The sequence below is a fragment of the Perissodus microlepis genome, chromosome 2, assembly GCF_051167445.1.
Source record: "Perissodus microlepis isolate ML-2025 ecotype Zambia chromosome 2, ASM5116744v1, whole genome shotgun sequence".
Taxonomy (NCBI): Eukaryota; Metazoa; Chordata; class Actinopteri; order Cichliformes; family Cichlidae; genus Perissodus; species Perissodus microlepis.
Window position 1 is genome coordinate 30,531,299 of NC_140462.1, and position 16,425 is coordinate 30,547,723.

Genomic DNA, 16,425 nt, shown 5'->3' on the forward strand with positions numbered 1-16,425 from the left:
GTTTGTATGTTGTGGTCTGCGTCTAATCACCCGATTAATCTGCCTTCACCTGTTCATGACTTGATTTAAGCTTTCTTGTGTTTGTTTGTGTGATGATGATAATAATAATGATACATTTTATTATAACTGCTATTTAATGTCTATTTTATACAATATAAAATTACTGCAGAAAAAATAACAGTAAAGTTTAGATCATTAACTACACAGTGCACAATACTCTCTGAGATAGAATGCCCTGTATAGTACCATGAGATTTTAAAATTTTGGACAGATTTTATGAATTTTGGCAGAAGATTTATGGTAACCACTTCTGCAGGATGACAGATGGCAGAAATGTTGTTGCTGATTGGTGATCTCACAGGGGGCGATAGGAACATTGGAAATAAAAAGCACATCACCCAACCCCAATAGAGAAGCTAGTGTTTATGCTTGTTTTAAAAGATGTTGCTTCAAAGTTTCATGGCAGCTTGAGAATGAAGCACTTGCTGAAGTGCTGACGTACCTCATTTTACACTGCTCAGCATGAATATTAATTTCACACACAGGTGGAATAAATAACATTAACCAACTTCCACCCATCCATTTTTCTTAATCTCTTATTCAATTCAGGGTGGCAGGGGAGCTGGAGCCTATCCTAGCTGTCATAGGGTGAAAGGTGGGACACGTTCTGGATAGGTCATCAGTCTGTCACAGGGCTAACACAGAGATAGACAACCATTCATGTTCACATTTATATCTACAGCTAATTTAGAATAACCAGATTAACATAAGAAGCATGTCTTCAGAGTGTGAGGAAGACAGAGTGCCAACAGAGAACCCATGTAAGCACTGGGAGAACAGGCAAACTGCACACATAGGACCCACGCCACTCGGCGGGTTTGAACCACGACCTTGCTTGTAAGGCAACAGTGCTAACAACTGTATCACCATGCTGCACCATTGACCAACTTATTGAAATATTTTGCTGAAGGCACTGGGTTGTTGAACTCATGTAAGTGACCCAGCTTCCCACCCAACAACCCAAAGAACTGCTGGCAGGTGTCCTAGTTCCACACATCACAAATCACAGCCAGAAGGCCCCAATGGGTCAGAGCTGTTTTGACAGCTAGAGGGGGATCTACACAATATTTGGCACATCTTGTGGCTGACTGATCTACATCACATTATCAGAGATAGATCTGGTAATGTGACATTACCAGGTCTGATCCAGAGCAATAGGTATAGTGTTATATCGCCAATTCCAAGTGCTTGTAGCTGAAAATATGTGCATGCATATTCAAAATGTGATTTATAGTTTCTCAGCCACAACCCACAGCACTGTAAATTATGAGAGGTACAAAAATTGAAAGGCATTTCTGTAATTATGGTTGACTTCTTTTGATAAAAGTAATAAAAAGATATGAATCACAATATGTAGGTTTTTATTATTTCTATTCACCATCTACTAGGGGCACATACACAGCATAATTTTAGTCAGAGACATTGTCATCCTTTCTTTTTATGACAAATACAGTTGACTTGCTCAGAGCAATTTTCCTGCCTAATCTAAAAACCATCTTTAGTTGAAAGGAACAACCAATCCCCCTTATCCCCACCTCCTCATTCACCCCCTGTAAATTGTGTTAACAAAGACCAGGCTATTTATAGTTGTTCGCTATTATCTTTTCTCATAAGAAAAAAATACTGAATGTGCTGTACTAGATGTGCAACATGTACTGTGGACATATCTATTTTAAATGCACATGCAAAGTTTGATGCAAAGTTTTGATCAAGTGTCTTTGTGGAACTGCGAGAGAATATTTGATGTAGTAGAAGAATCAAGGAATGTTCTGCATGCCTTCCTAGAAACCATTTGAAAGTAATGATATCCCCAAAATGAGGAATGCATAGGGCCATCTGCTCTGTGATATGACTATGCAAATGGTAGTTCAAAATACAAGTGAGCTTAGTAATCAAAGATTGTTGATATTCTGGAAGCACATTGAAGTTAATTTTTGAAGTATCCTAAACAGAAACAACTCACAATGTAAAACAATCAAGACCTCTTGGTGAGTTTAATTAGCATTTTTAGAGGGCCTATAGTCATGAGCAATTACTCCTTAACAAAGGGTTACCTTTATTTTCAGAAAGCACACAGTTGAAGTGTTCCTTGAATTATTGGAGACAAGAGTGGGTGGTTCCAAGAAATTGTTGTCTGATGCCATTAAATTGTCAAGCAACATCTTTACTTGCATGTGACTGTAGATGGGGGGAAAAATATTCATTTGTTTTTAACCATTTAAACACGTGTTTCTACTGTGCGCAACATCATATTTATTACAGGACAGAATAATAATATAGGGGCAGTCACGATGATGTAAATGATGAATCATTTTATGTAAGATAGGAATGTAGAAATCTGTTATACCGCATAAAACGACTCTATAATGCTTTTCTTACATCTAATGATGTAAATGCAGAATTTCCCAGATGTGGGATGCATAAAGCATATCTGTTTTTATTTATTCATATTTCCCTGTAAAAATGTATTTGTTCTAGTCTTTCAACTCTGTCTCCATGAATCAATTAAATGAAGTCCAATGGAAATACTCAAGGGAATTAAATGAAATTAATAAGTTCAAACTTTGGACTCTACATATTTCTTTATCTGTATACATTTATTGGGACATTAAAGATAAACTCCAACAAAGCTCATTAAAATGAAAGATCTTCACAAAAGCAAATGGGAAATATAATCATTTACAGTGTTTTTGTCACAGCACATGATGATTCTGATTAAACTTTATGCTCTGATGACTCTGCGGATCTGCTGTGTATTAATATTGTAATGGCAGCATTGCCATTTCAACACATCCTCTTCAAACATTAACTTGGCTAATATAAAGGTTGAATGATTATCATCTGACAGACAACCATACAGAACTGCAAACATAACAATATTCTTCATTTCATGGTTCAGTTGTTAGCACATTAGTATGAGAAAATACTGATTGTTACTGGTTCCACAGATCTTTTACAGTGCAGCTAATGTTTTTTGTTACATAAGCGACACCCTTTCCTGACGCGAGGTTGAGTGTGCATTTATAGTTCTAATATCCTCGAATGAAACATATACACAATTGAGTGGAATGATCCTTGACATACACAAGATGCTGAGTTGCACTGTGCTTTACTGAGCAAAAACAATTTCCTTAAGCAGTATGCAAACCTCTCTGACGATATCTGGGTCTAGTATGGCTTTTAAAAATTTGGACTGAGTTTTTGTACATACAGTACCGATTTTTTGTGTTTAAAACACCCTGGACATGTTATGCAAAGGTGCCTGTGGAAAGGGTGATTGTGACCCTGATTGTGTACTGTTTTAATGTGAAGGTATTTGTTAGTTATTTGCCTGATCTTAATACAATTAAGCATATATATTACAGAACTTAATGTTATCTAAAATTTTATTTACAAGTTTTATATTTTGTAAGAGAAAGGAAATAATACGAACAGACATATTGATGTTGTATTGTATGTTTTTTTTTGTTTGTTTTTTTCAAGAGACAACTAGGGACTGTTTTTGTAATGTTTACAGGCCTCCCAAATACTGCACAGACTTTTTTAATGATCTCAGTGAACTGCTGTTTGTGATCTGTGTTGTGATTTCGACTGTGTAATTATTGTTGGGGATTTTAACATCCATGTGGACAACCCTCAGGACAAAGGGACTAAAGACCTGAGTAACACTCTGGGCAACTTTGGGCTGACTCAGCATGTAACAGAGGCCACACATAATAGAGGACACACTCTTGACTTACTGATCTCCAAGGGCCTGAGCATTTCAAAGGTTACTGTGTCTGATGTGGGCCTGTCTGATCATTACTGTCTTTTCTTTGATAGTAAAATTTCAGCGCACACAAATATGTCAAAAGCAGTGATCACAAAAGTAGTGAGATCTTTAACTAGGTCTTCCCATTAACACCTGGCCTGTCCAGAGGTTCAGTCAATGAGCTCGTCAATAGCTTCAATGCTAAAATGTTAAATGTCATGGACACTATTGCTCCCATTAAGGTGAAGGTTATCTCTGGAAGGAAGAAGTCTCCATGGAGAAACTCCACACTGGTGAAAAAACGAAAAAAGAGAGTGTCGGAAAGCTGAGCGCAGATGGAGAAAAACAAACCTCCAGGTTCATTATGACATCTGTAAAGAGAAACTTCACAATTATAATTTACAACTGAGGAGTGCAAGGAGGTGCTACTTCTCTGATATCATCACCAAAAACAGTCATAATGCTCGGGTCTTATTTGCTACAGTTGACAGGCTAACAAACCCTCCTGTGTCAGTGGCAGCTGAATATGGGCAGATATCTGTGCCATCAGAAACTGAATATGAATACGTTAAATTTGAATTTGAATTGCTCAGATTGAATCTGAATTGTAACTTGAATAAATGCTTTTAAAAACTGAATATGAATTATCCTAATTTAAAATTCAATTTATTGGTTTGAAAATGATCATCACTAAATTGAAATTGAATTTTATATTTTGAAAATGAGTTAATTTGCTTTGAAACCGTATTTTATCCTTTAATTAGCTCTCGAATAGCTCGAAGTGAATCTTTCAGATTCACTTCTCACCATTCAGTTTCAGTTCTACAATTCAATTTCAGTTCCAAAATTCTGTTTTTTGGGACTTACATCCAGTTCCGGTTCAAGAGTAATCGAGCTCAGATTAAAAGAACTACGTTTTACTAGCGGACCGAAAGTGTTACTGACGGGAATCTACAGCGTCTTGAACTGAATTAAGACTTCAGAAGTCATTCGTCATGTCGAATGACCAGCGGATAAACTCTCAGGTTGGTAATAAATGTATTACATGTATAAGAACAAGCGTCATGTTAACAAATGATAGCCGTACAGTAACTTTTATGCATATTGTAGCTGTTAGCTCAAAATGCTAATTTAGCGTAGTTTGCTCTGGATTCAGCTTTGACAAACAAATATGATTGACTGTTTCTAGTAGAATTCTAAAGTTGTCATCTTGTACCCTGTCAGAGCCCTGTATGCTTGCAGAGACCCCTACAGTAGGGAAACATGCAAAACGGTGTCCAAACCTTTGTATTTTAGCTTGATTTATGTCTTACACAGCATCCCAACTCTTTAGCTAACTTAATAACTTTAGGTAAAGTGAATAGTTAGTCTAATTCATTAGTGCAGCATTACTGGATCACATCATTTTTGAAGTGATATAATATGATATACAACTATCACTGAAACAGCAAACTTTGTAAATAAACAAACAACACTTCTCATTCTGTAAACATTTGGCCACAGCTGTAGATTACACTATCAGTGCTTGTTCACTCTTGACAATAATTACATTTCTACATTCTCTGTGCATTTACAGGTAAACAATATCTAATATTTTATCTAAATGACTGCTTTGTCTTTGAAAAGGTGAAGAGCCTGAGGCCGGTGACAGTCCAGTTCTACTCTAAGTACATCCTTACAGTGGCTCACAGGACAAGGCCACATTCCTGTCCTGCCAGAAGAGAAGAGAAACTTCAGAGTCTTCATGCAGTTCAACCACACCTGTCATATTCCATATGACAGGGGTCTCAAACTCCAGTCCTCAAGAGCTGGTGTCATGAAACTTTTCCATGTGTCCCTGGTGCAACACACCTGAATACAATTAGTAGGTCATTAGCAAGAGTATAGAACTTGACTGCATGCTGAGGTGGCAACCCCTAACCCCACTCAAGTAAATTTAAGTAAATGTATGTATTTGGAAACATATACTAATAAAAAAAAAACTTTTATTGCACCATGTTCATTCACTCATGAGCTGCTGTAACATGAATCAAATGGCTGAATTGCCAACTCAGCATGCAGTCAAGTTCTATAGTCTTGCTAATGACCTACTAGGTGTGTTGCAACAGGGACACATGGAAAAGTTGCAGGACAGCGGCCCTCGAGGACTGGAGTTTGAGACCCCTGCCGTATGGTGTTCATGCAGTTTTCTACCCCACAGTTACAGCATGTCTGACTGCCTGTTCAGCATATGCAAAAATATATGAGTTTAAGCATTTGATGACAAAGGCCTTCCATTATGGTGTTTGTCATCACGTCACAGACATCTGGATGATCATTTGGAATAAACTAAAAACTAAAAACTTGTTACTTCATCTTTTATCTTTATTATTATTATTGTTCTTATTTTACATTTTTCATTGTTAGCATTAGGTTTATTTATAGTAGTCCTTTCCAACTTCTTTCCCTCTTCCATGTTACTGTGTCAGCTTGTCAGCATCTATTTGGGGTTGGGAGTGGAACAGAAAGTAAGGAAATCCAAAGTGCCATTAAAACCAGGAGAGGTTCTTATATTTCAGAAGAAGGGATTAATTCAAAAGAAATGACCTCAATGCCATATTTTATTTAGGAACCCTGGAGAGCACTTTGCAAAATAACACATTCTTATAATTTCACCCTCAGATGAGCCAAGCTACGACTGTCAGGGAAGGTGATGTAGGTACAGAGCATGTGAGAGTGGTTAAGTTAATGTCTCTTGTCTACATGAAGGCACAAGAGGGATCAATGGCAAGGCGTAGAGATTCAGTATCTTCAGTCTTCAGTGGACACTCCATTTCTGGCACAAAACACCTGTAATAGATGGTTGATTTAGGAGGTGACCCGACAACTTCAGCCTGTCCAACATAGCAATGGAGTAGTGTGTTAAAAAAAAAAAAAATTCATATTCAGTTTTTAAAAGCATTTATTCAAGTTACAATCCAGATTCAATCTGAGCAATTCAAATTCAAATTTAACTTATTCAAATTCAGTTTCTGATGGCACAGATTTCTGCCCATAGCTGAACTTCATTCGACCATCACCTGCAATGACTGTGCCAAATTCTTCACAGACAAAATCCAAAAGATTAGACAAGCAATTGGTACATCAACAGCAGATTCAGGATATGTACTGTGTCCAGGGCTGGACTGGGAGAAAAAATCGGCCCGGGCATTTTGACTAGAGACCGGCCCACCAGGTATTATAGGAAAAACCATAAAGCCTTTGAATGAAAACAAACGCTGTTGTCACAGTGATGTACACTGTCTTGTTGGTATATATGTATCAATCTAATAAACTTAAACCTACACCATCCTCCCTATTCTGGTATTCTAAACTGTACCCAAAAGTAGACTGCTTGGTTGAGTTAACCTCCTAAACTATCTAGAACACATGGTGAAAACCTGAAATTAAGACAGAGAAGACTAGAGGTGAGACATAATCATTACCGATTACTGATGACAGATTTAGATATATTTTCATAAACCATTCATTTGCCACATCAATAAACAGCATGGCAGGGCAAAATATTTTTTCTAACATGGCAACCTTTAAAAAGTGAAAGGAGACAGAAAGACAGGTGAGAAAGAATAAATCTTAATTGACTTTTTGATGGCATTTTACACACAGTACTGGTACAGTATCTAGAAAATGTGGGAAAATACTGGCATCATGTACAGTACTTTCTTCTGAAGAAATTATGTTGGGACCCTGAAAAAAACTTACTACGTACAATAATGGATTTCTATACATTTTACATCAGATGAAAACGTTTGTTGTAAGATTCAGATTATTAAGATTATGTATTCAAAGTTTTTAAATGACATAACAAAGAAAAGTATTTCTTTGTGCCCCCCTTTCCCTGTTAATGCCCTACATGGCCCCCCTGGCAAAACTTTGCTAGACCCGCCCCTGCACAGTTACCACCTGTCAGCTACATAAAAAAGGATCCTGGTGTTATTTGTCTCTCAGAAACAGTTCATAACTTCCCTTCAACTCATTCATGTCACCTAAAAGGTAAACCTGTTTCTCCATCACCTGTTCAGCTCTGATGATTCAGTAAGGACATCTCCTGGTTTCATCTTCATGTTTCCCTCTCACCACATATCCAAACCGACATCATGACCAGCAGCTTTTACAGCTGTGGCTCCAGCAAACAAACATCAGCTGATACTAGAAATTAATATTAAATAAATTCTAACAACAGCTGATCAAGCTTAAATGTGCTGCTGTTGTTTAGCGCGACATGCGCCGGTTTCTTCTTTCTGGTGCAAAGTGGGAGATAAACAAACAAGAGAGAAAAGCCGATCAGCTGATCATTGATCAGTTTCATGATTGAAGTAGAAACAGGAGAGGGAGGGGGAGAGAATGAGAGAAGAAGAGGCAGCTGTGCAGCAAAGACACAGAATAACTCCAGCTTTGTGTCTTTTTCATTGTAGCTGAAGTCCGGGACAAACTGTTCCTTTTCACCTCAATACCAGACGATTCCGTTTTTTACGAGACGGTTGGAAACTCTAATAACTAATCTTATAAATAAAATAAGATAAAACAAGTTCAACATCAATAATATCATAGCACCCGCCCAGCTGTATATAAACTCCATCATGCTAGCTAGTACGCAGTACCAGTTATTGTAACTGACTGTAAAAAGTCAGCACAACGAAAATAAACTCCACCTAAACTTGTTTTATATCTGACCCAGATAGACTGCAGGTCATAACTTCTTACCTGAAGTTCAGTTCACTGCCTCGGGTCTCTGCTCCTCCTGCCTTTCTGTCATCCACCTGCCAGCGTGTTGCATCTGCTGGCCTCCACCACTTACTGTTACTGAATCTGTGGAAGCTCCGCAATAGCCACCACCAAACAACTGAGTTATTTTTACACACCTCCCTTCATCTGGCCAATCCACCACCTTTCAGTGTTTATACCGTTATGGAAAAAAAATGAAAAAAAACCCATCGGCCCATAAAAACGAAAAATCACCATCGGACCACCGGGCAAATGCCCGGTGGTCCAATGGCCAGTCCAGCTATGACTGTCCATGGAAAAACACCATGAAACAGTGTTTCAAAGCCTCAGATCAGCTGAAACACTCAGTTTTTTTTTTAAAAAAATCCAGGTTTAAGACTCACCTGTTCTTAGCTGCACTTGAATAAAGCACCAAATCCACACTGTTTTACTTTTAAGCTTAACTTTTCAAAACTTACATTTTAACTACTGATTTTATCTACTGTTCCTTTCTCTTTTTTCCATTTTAAATCATGCTTTTTATTTGTTTTTGTTTTTTAATGTCTCTGTAAAGCACTTTGAATCACCTTGCTGTTGAATTGTGCTATATAAATAAACTTGCCTTGCCTTGATCATTGAGATTCTCTTACTAATATGTTTGTCTTTATCTGGAACTAATGTTACTGTATATCTTGCTATACAATCTTTGTTTTTATGAATTCAACAACAAACTCCTCTAATACGAGGAGGAGTTGAACAACCAAAACCTTAGTTTTTGCCTTATTTGAGATATTATGACACCATCATGTTGCCTAGCAACCAACTATAAATGAGCTATATATATCCCATTATATGGGCTTAAATGACTAGCTTATAACATTAAGAAAGCAGTATATAATTTCAGTTTCATGACAATGATCTGAATATTTTCAACAAGCTTGCTGTTTTATAAATGTTCATGTTTCTAAATTGTGTGAAAAAAAATTAGTTTAATTTTAGATTGGACATCTACTTCAAGGTACATAAAAAAATATTATTCATTTTCACTTTTTAAGATCCTTACACATCCTTACTTTTAGAATGGTAAGTAGTTCTCTTTGAAATTAGTCTCAGCTGTATCGTTATCTCTTGATTGTCTTGGTTAACTGAGGCCTAAACAAACCAGATCTTTGATGTCTCTGCCTGCAAGGCTACCGCACTGTAATGAAACTGTATTGCATTGTCTCAGCACTAAATGTTTGGCATGACGGAACACAGAAGTAATTTCTGCGGCTTGCCGGCTTCCGCTGGTTTCAAAGCGGCTGTTGCCTTTTTCTCTCATGAGAGACTTGCAAGCACTCCCTCACAGAGCCAAACAGCTTTCAGGCTTTCATCAATTATTTAGCACCTGTTGCCTTCAGGGAAGTCCTGATAAATTATGGTGATGAATGCAATCAGAATATGGGAAATATACAGTTATAAACCTATATTTATATAACACTTTTAATATCTCTTGATCAGGAAATGAAAATCAGAGTGATTTAAATGCTGGTATAAACTCTGAATTTTCTGCACACCTTCTTGTCCACACTGTAGGAAACAAGCAAAATCACAAAAAACACTTTACTAGTTAAGAAACCTTTGAAAGGATTACAAAAGTCGCTCTGTTTATACTGTGTAAATACCCATGTGATGTGGAAATGTTTCGCCTGTTCTCCCTGAAGTCTGAAATGACTTTTTTTTTATTATGAATAAACATGAATGTTTTAAGACTGATAACTTGTTTAACACACAGCCAAACATTATATTTTTCTCTCTCTCATTGAAATTTTTATGAGGACTAAAAGATTACTCTTCAGCAAACTACAGAAAGTGTATTGGAACATTAAATAATCCTTAGAACAGAGGATATTCCTTTGAGTGTATCCACACACAGTGTATGAGATACAGTATGTATGTGTTTACAACATAGTACTCATCCTAAATGGTCAAAATCGGTCTTATAAAAGAAGTACTATGAGGGTCGTGTGGGTCATACTTATTGCACTCGTTATAGCAATATGTGAGTTTCAAACTCAGTCATTTACTTAATCTCTATTCTTTAATATTGGCAGGCAGCTTTTTCTAAAAAAAAAAAACAAAAAAAGAAAAGAAAAGAAGAGCCAAGAAGAGGCAAGAAAGGCAGCAAGACACCAATGTAATGACAAAGAAGCAAAACATCCTCATACTTAAATGGCAGGTTGACAGCTTGAATGGCTTCTATAACTACATGTGAACTTTATTGTCTTTTCATAATTGCAATCCCATGTGAAAACATTGGTTTTAGGTGTAAGCAGCCCCGTTCACATGTTAAAATTTAAACTTCTCCCATTTTCAATAAACTCTTCCCCCATTTTTATTGTTACTCCCACGGTCACAAGAGGTTGCCTAAATAAACAACTTTCCAATTAACCTTAAAAAATCAGCAGTTATTGTCTATCTTAATGTGAGGTCAGGCTGTGCAAAACTAGAAACAATCATAAAAAAATGAATTGTGCCTTCGGGTCTGAAAAGTACCTTCAATCTGCATTTATTAGTGGTGTGTAGAATGTGGAGTCTCTGCTCCTCCTATCACCTCCACCTCCCTTCTTCCACTTTGGGATTGCTGTGCATAGCTGTGGTTGACTTGCAGTTTGCTATATAGTGTAGTCTCTTTTGGTTCTCAGTCATTGCTTGCCATTTGTGGCTATGAGGAAGGCCAAAAACCAAACTCAATCCCTCAAAACAACAGTCCACAAACCAGAAGGTGACATCATGGTAGCTGCTATGTCCACTTGTTTCATACAAGAGTCTTTTGACATGGGGGCATGCTGGTGTGCATAGATATAATGGGGCCACAAAGCCAAGTGTGAGCCCAGTGGCAATTTAACAATTCTCAGCAGGTTGTGTTCAGGGAAGAGCTAAGATGGGGCAGTGAGTTGCTACTTGTGTGTGTGTGTGAGTGAGTGTTTGTCTGTTAGGTCTATCCTTTTGTGTGTGTGTGGCAGTGTTTCATTTCATAGTGAGAGTTCTGCTGACCTTGGCATACTCAAGACTACATCCCAGTGGTGTCTCATCCCTCTCTTCTCCTTCTCTTTCTCCTCGCCCTCTCATTCTTCCTCCTCACAAATCCCCTCCCAGGACCGTGCCTTTCTCCTTCCCTTTGTGAAAAAGAGAAAAAAAATAGCTAGCAGTTCCAGAAAAAGATGCCAGCATCTGTCTCACTTTAACTTGAATAATTTGGAAGAAGGGTGTGATTAAAACCAAGAAAATGTTTGAGTGCGAAGAATAAAACAACAGGCAGCCAAGAAAAAATCATTTGGAAGTCTATGTCTTTAAAATAAATATATAATTATTGTGGCTCTTTGACTTTTCCTGTCATCTCCATTTTTGCTGGCTCATACCTTTCAGAGTAAACCAGGCTCGAGATCTCATTAATTCTAAACATTGCTGTCAGAGAGGAAGAAATGCAGTGAATGGCAGATTGAGGTTTCTCTGTGCTTGTTATACTTCTCTTCACGTCAAATGCAATTCTGTCAAATATATTAGTGATATTCAAGTGAAAAATATTGATGTGTTAGCATTTAGAAATTAAAACCATAAAGCTGCATTTTAACATTACTTCAAGTTGTTTCTTTCTTTCTTTTTTGGTTTTGTGTTTTACTGATCAAAATGTCAAAATTCCACAGTGAGAATGGCGTGTTTTTTAAAGTATTAAAATGACAGGGAGATGTATTTGATGCTGCAACACACAGACATATTTCTTGTGTTTAAAGTTCTTGGTTGACAGAAGTAGAAGTCAACCAGTGCTGCTTATGGGAAAACAACTGGGATAGCAATTCAACTGAAATGACAAAAATGGTTGTTTGTGTTGTTTGTAAACTGTCTCGCAGTGGAGGTACATTTGTATACTGAATGTATACAAAATATCAGCAGAACATAGTTTTTTTATGAAGCCTGTAACATAGTGGTTGGTGGAGCTAGGCAAAAAGGATGCTCTTTTTACTCATGGAATATGTAATTTAATTGGGTTACTTTTTAAGTAACCCAGTAGTGAAAAATCAAAGTATTTTATCACACTGATTGAAAACCCTGTCTTATATTACAGTGATGCAGAACTGCTCATGAATACTAATTATTGCACGTCAATTATACCTTGTATAAATATTTGCTCCAAATCTAAGCAGTTGGTAAATCTTTATTGTTTCATGGAATAGACTGTTTAGAATGATCTCATTTAATTCTAATTCAACAGTGTGGATTCTGCTGCACAATGTAATATTAAAGTTTTACAAATTGAAATGAGTAGTACAGAAATACTGAGCTTCTATTTCAGTGTATACAAGGCTTTAACTTCACTGTGATATTTTTTTTTAATGAATTAACTACTAATCTCACATTTTGCAAAGTTGTTTAATGCATTTCCGTTTATGTTATCTTTCCCTTAACATGCACAGAAACAACCCAGTGACTTGCATAAAGTCAAGGATCTTTTTGTACCGCGCATCTTTGTGTTAGGCATTCAGTGTTTGCTCTTATTAAATGTGACATTGAGTACAGTGAGTGGATGACACAAGCTTCTTGCATGCTGACATTTCAAATGTTTCTGATGTGTCTGTCCTGTGTAATAACATAAGTCATTTATATTGCGTGTCCTTACAGAAGTCTTTCCTTTTTATGTTTCAGACTGAATCTGTGTAGGCACCTTTCCACTATCCTGCCAGCAAGCTGAAATGTTCTTTGCCTCTGTTCCAGTATGGTAAGTTAATCTTTTGTGTCTCTGCTAGCATGAATAAATGTGTTCCACAGGGGAAAATAGCAGGGCTTCATGCATGACTCGTTATGGATTTGGGTAACCATGTGTTAGCTATGAATATTCTTATGAATACTCTTAGTGTTATGAATAGACACAGGTCAAAGATTTCCAGACATACCTGCTTAAAAGAAAATTAAAACAAGAATAACTTTAAGTTTGTGAAACTGGTGTGCAAAACAAAGCTCTGAAACCTGACTCTTTGGTATTCTCATATTGCTTGTTTATGTTTTTCTTTTGTTAATAAGAGAACCAATTTTGACAGTAAGAAACCTGTGACAAAATGGAACACATACATACACACAAAGTCACCCGCAGGTGCACTGATAGCGGTTGGATCCGTGGGTGGCTTTTTAAAATAGGCCAGCAGAACACACTGTTATTTCACAGTAATCTGTCAGTAATCTGCTGACAGTCAGAGCAAATCTTGAAAAACAATGTTGACATTTCTCAGCACTGTAAAATGTTGCAATGAAGAACTAATGAGCGTCTGAAAATCTTCTTTTTTTAAAGACATGCTTTAATGCATCGATGTAAAGCATGTCAGCATTTTCTGCTATTTTCAGTTATTCTTTATTAAAATAGTGTGATTGTGGTGAAAAAATAAACAAATAAAAAGGTGCTTGTGGCTTGGGTTAAACAAGGGCTGATCACCGTGACTGAAACCCAAGGGCAAAAATACAGAACCATGAACTCATTCTCTCCTACCAATCCCTGTCATTGTGCTAAGCATGATAATTCCATGCTCAAAGGTCCATGCCAACTATTGTGCCAATCCGGCAGTACCAAATTATACTGGCAACGTTAGGGGGGAGAACACAGTGCGGTGGAACGGAAAGCAATAAAGCATGATGTTGCCAATTACACCAGAATCTCTTGGTAATTATATGTTTTGCTTAAACAATACATGTGGTAACCACTTTGATATTGTTTTGATATTGGATTTTAATTGCCAATGCAACTAATCAAACATGAAGTGGAGATGTTGCTTGAGGTTTGTGAGGATCTAGTAAAACTGTGATAGCTCTGGGGAGATTGACAAAATGGAACAAGTCATTGCTGTTTCTAGCCTGCAGCTACTGGCAGTGTGATGACAGTAAAAATGATCTATACCAACTGAAACTTTTCAGACTGCTTGCCAGGCTTCAAATAAATACGACTGTATAACATAGAATGAAGGCGCAAATCATATTGTGTCTTCTTACTTTAAAAGAAAATCACATTTGGAATATTTGTTTTGCTGCTACTTTGTTGGATATTATCAAAGGAAATGCCAAAAGAGTGATGTCATCTTTGTTTATTTGTTTATTTGTTTGTTCTTTTGTTCAGTAGCAGATATGACAAACAAATCCAATACAAAAAAGAAAATTGAAGTGAGTTCTAAAATCTGAAGTTCTACTTGATTTGATTGATTATGAAGAAACACTTTTCATTTGTTTGTGAATGGGTAAAGAGAAACTATTGTCCTGATTCGTGTTTGAGGTGAGAGACAAACGACTGCAGGTCCAAGTGAAGTGCGTCAAAACAATGATTTTATTAAACACACGCGTGTGGGGGGATGTCCACTGCAAAACATCAGCCTCAATCTCCCCAGAACAATACATTAGCAGTTATATTTATAATATCAGGGTATCAGGAAATATAACGCCCCTTGTGCGTCAAAGCAGATAGATAACATGCATCCGTTCCAGTAACTACAACCTTAGACACATTCAAAAAGAGAACATTTCCTTCCTCTGTTCCTCCGTCACCGCCAGATGCTTCCTGTTATTTCACTTATTGCACTTTACTTATTTCTGGAAGTAAACTGTCACTTATGCAGGTACAACATGCCGTTTACACGCAAAACAAGTCTATATACTGTGTATGTGTGTGTAGGCAGACTATGTGTGTCTTAACCTCAGTGCATGACCTCACTCGACAAACAAAGACATTTTAGAAGTATACTTCCTGACTTATTCTGAGTTATCTGTTACCAGGCAAACTCCAATGCAGCAGGCTGCTAAATACACACAGGCCTCTGTTCTGTTTCTATATAATATGTGGTGTATTGTAAGCATGTATGCAATTCTTCCATAGCTCCAGGCCACTTTACTCAATAGATCGGCCGGACATCGCGCCGCCCGAAGCTTCTGACCATCAATTAACTGACCGAGCTTCAACTCTTTAATAAGCACAAAAATGCAATGTGTATAACATGATTACAGTTGCACCTGCAATGAAAGATTATTATGTGATTATGCTAACACCTGAAATACAGACTTTAATGTAACATCCACAGCTTCAATAAATGCTTTGATGAAATGATAATTAATGCAATAGTAATGATAATGGTTATGAATAATAACAGTAAAATAATTTCCTAATCTCCACACTATTCAGCCATAGCTGGTGTGTATTCTCATAGCTTCCATTATTATTTTGCAGGGATGTGACGTTTATCAAGCCAGTGACTTTATCGAAGGAAATTTAAAGTACCAGCTCAAACAATATGTCAGTGGCTAAGGTAAATTAATAGTACTGCATTCTAACTTCTGTGCTTTTCAGTAGTGTATGTATATCGCAAACAAAAGGTTATTTTGTTAAAATCCCATTTGAAATTGACAGGAAATCTAAACAGTTTTTCCTGCATAAATAGTTTGGGCAAAGAAGTGTAAATTTAATAATCTATGTTATGTATATACACTTAAAACATGTTTACTTTACTAGTTAAAAGGCAACTTTATAAGTAAGTTCACGATTTAACGTGTTCCCTAGTTAGTGGACTGGATTCCTTGTCCAACAGTATTTTTCTAAGCATTGCATTAATACTTTACTTTTCTGTGATTGGAAATGAATGCCTAGGAATGATCATTACTAAGACAGCATTTGTAAAGTTTTCTTTAGAGAAGAAAATTTTAAAAACAGAATTCTTATATGTTATTAGTGTTTCCTAGACTGAACAATATCTATAAAGCAGAAGCAATATGCAAAATGTGGTGAAGTTCAAATAAATTCAAGAGACTATGAATTTATATGAAACTGACTTCAAAGCTGAGAGCCGGAAGCCCTGGAGTTAAAA

General features: G+C 36.8%; 1 protein-coding gene across 2 annotated transcripts in view; it reads left to right on the forward strand.

Moving 5' to 3' along the window:
- The window catches only part of lingo2 (leucine rich repeat and Ig domain containing 2), a 202,242-nt gene that overhangs the window by 26,830 nt on the left and 158,987 nt on the right, over window positions 1-16,425 (forward strand). For both annotated transcript variants that reach the window (XM_084907545.1, XM_084907554.1), the window contains exon 2: window positions 13,238-13,310. The gene's annotated coding sequence lies outside the window, so the exon portion shown is untranslated. The remainder of the gene's footprint in view (window positions 1-13,237; window positions 13,311-16,425) is intronic.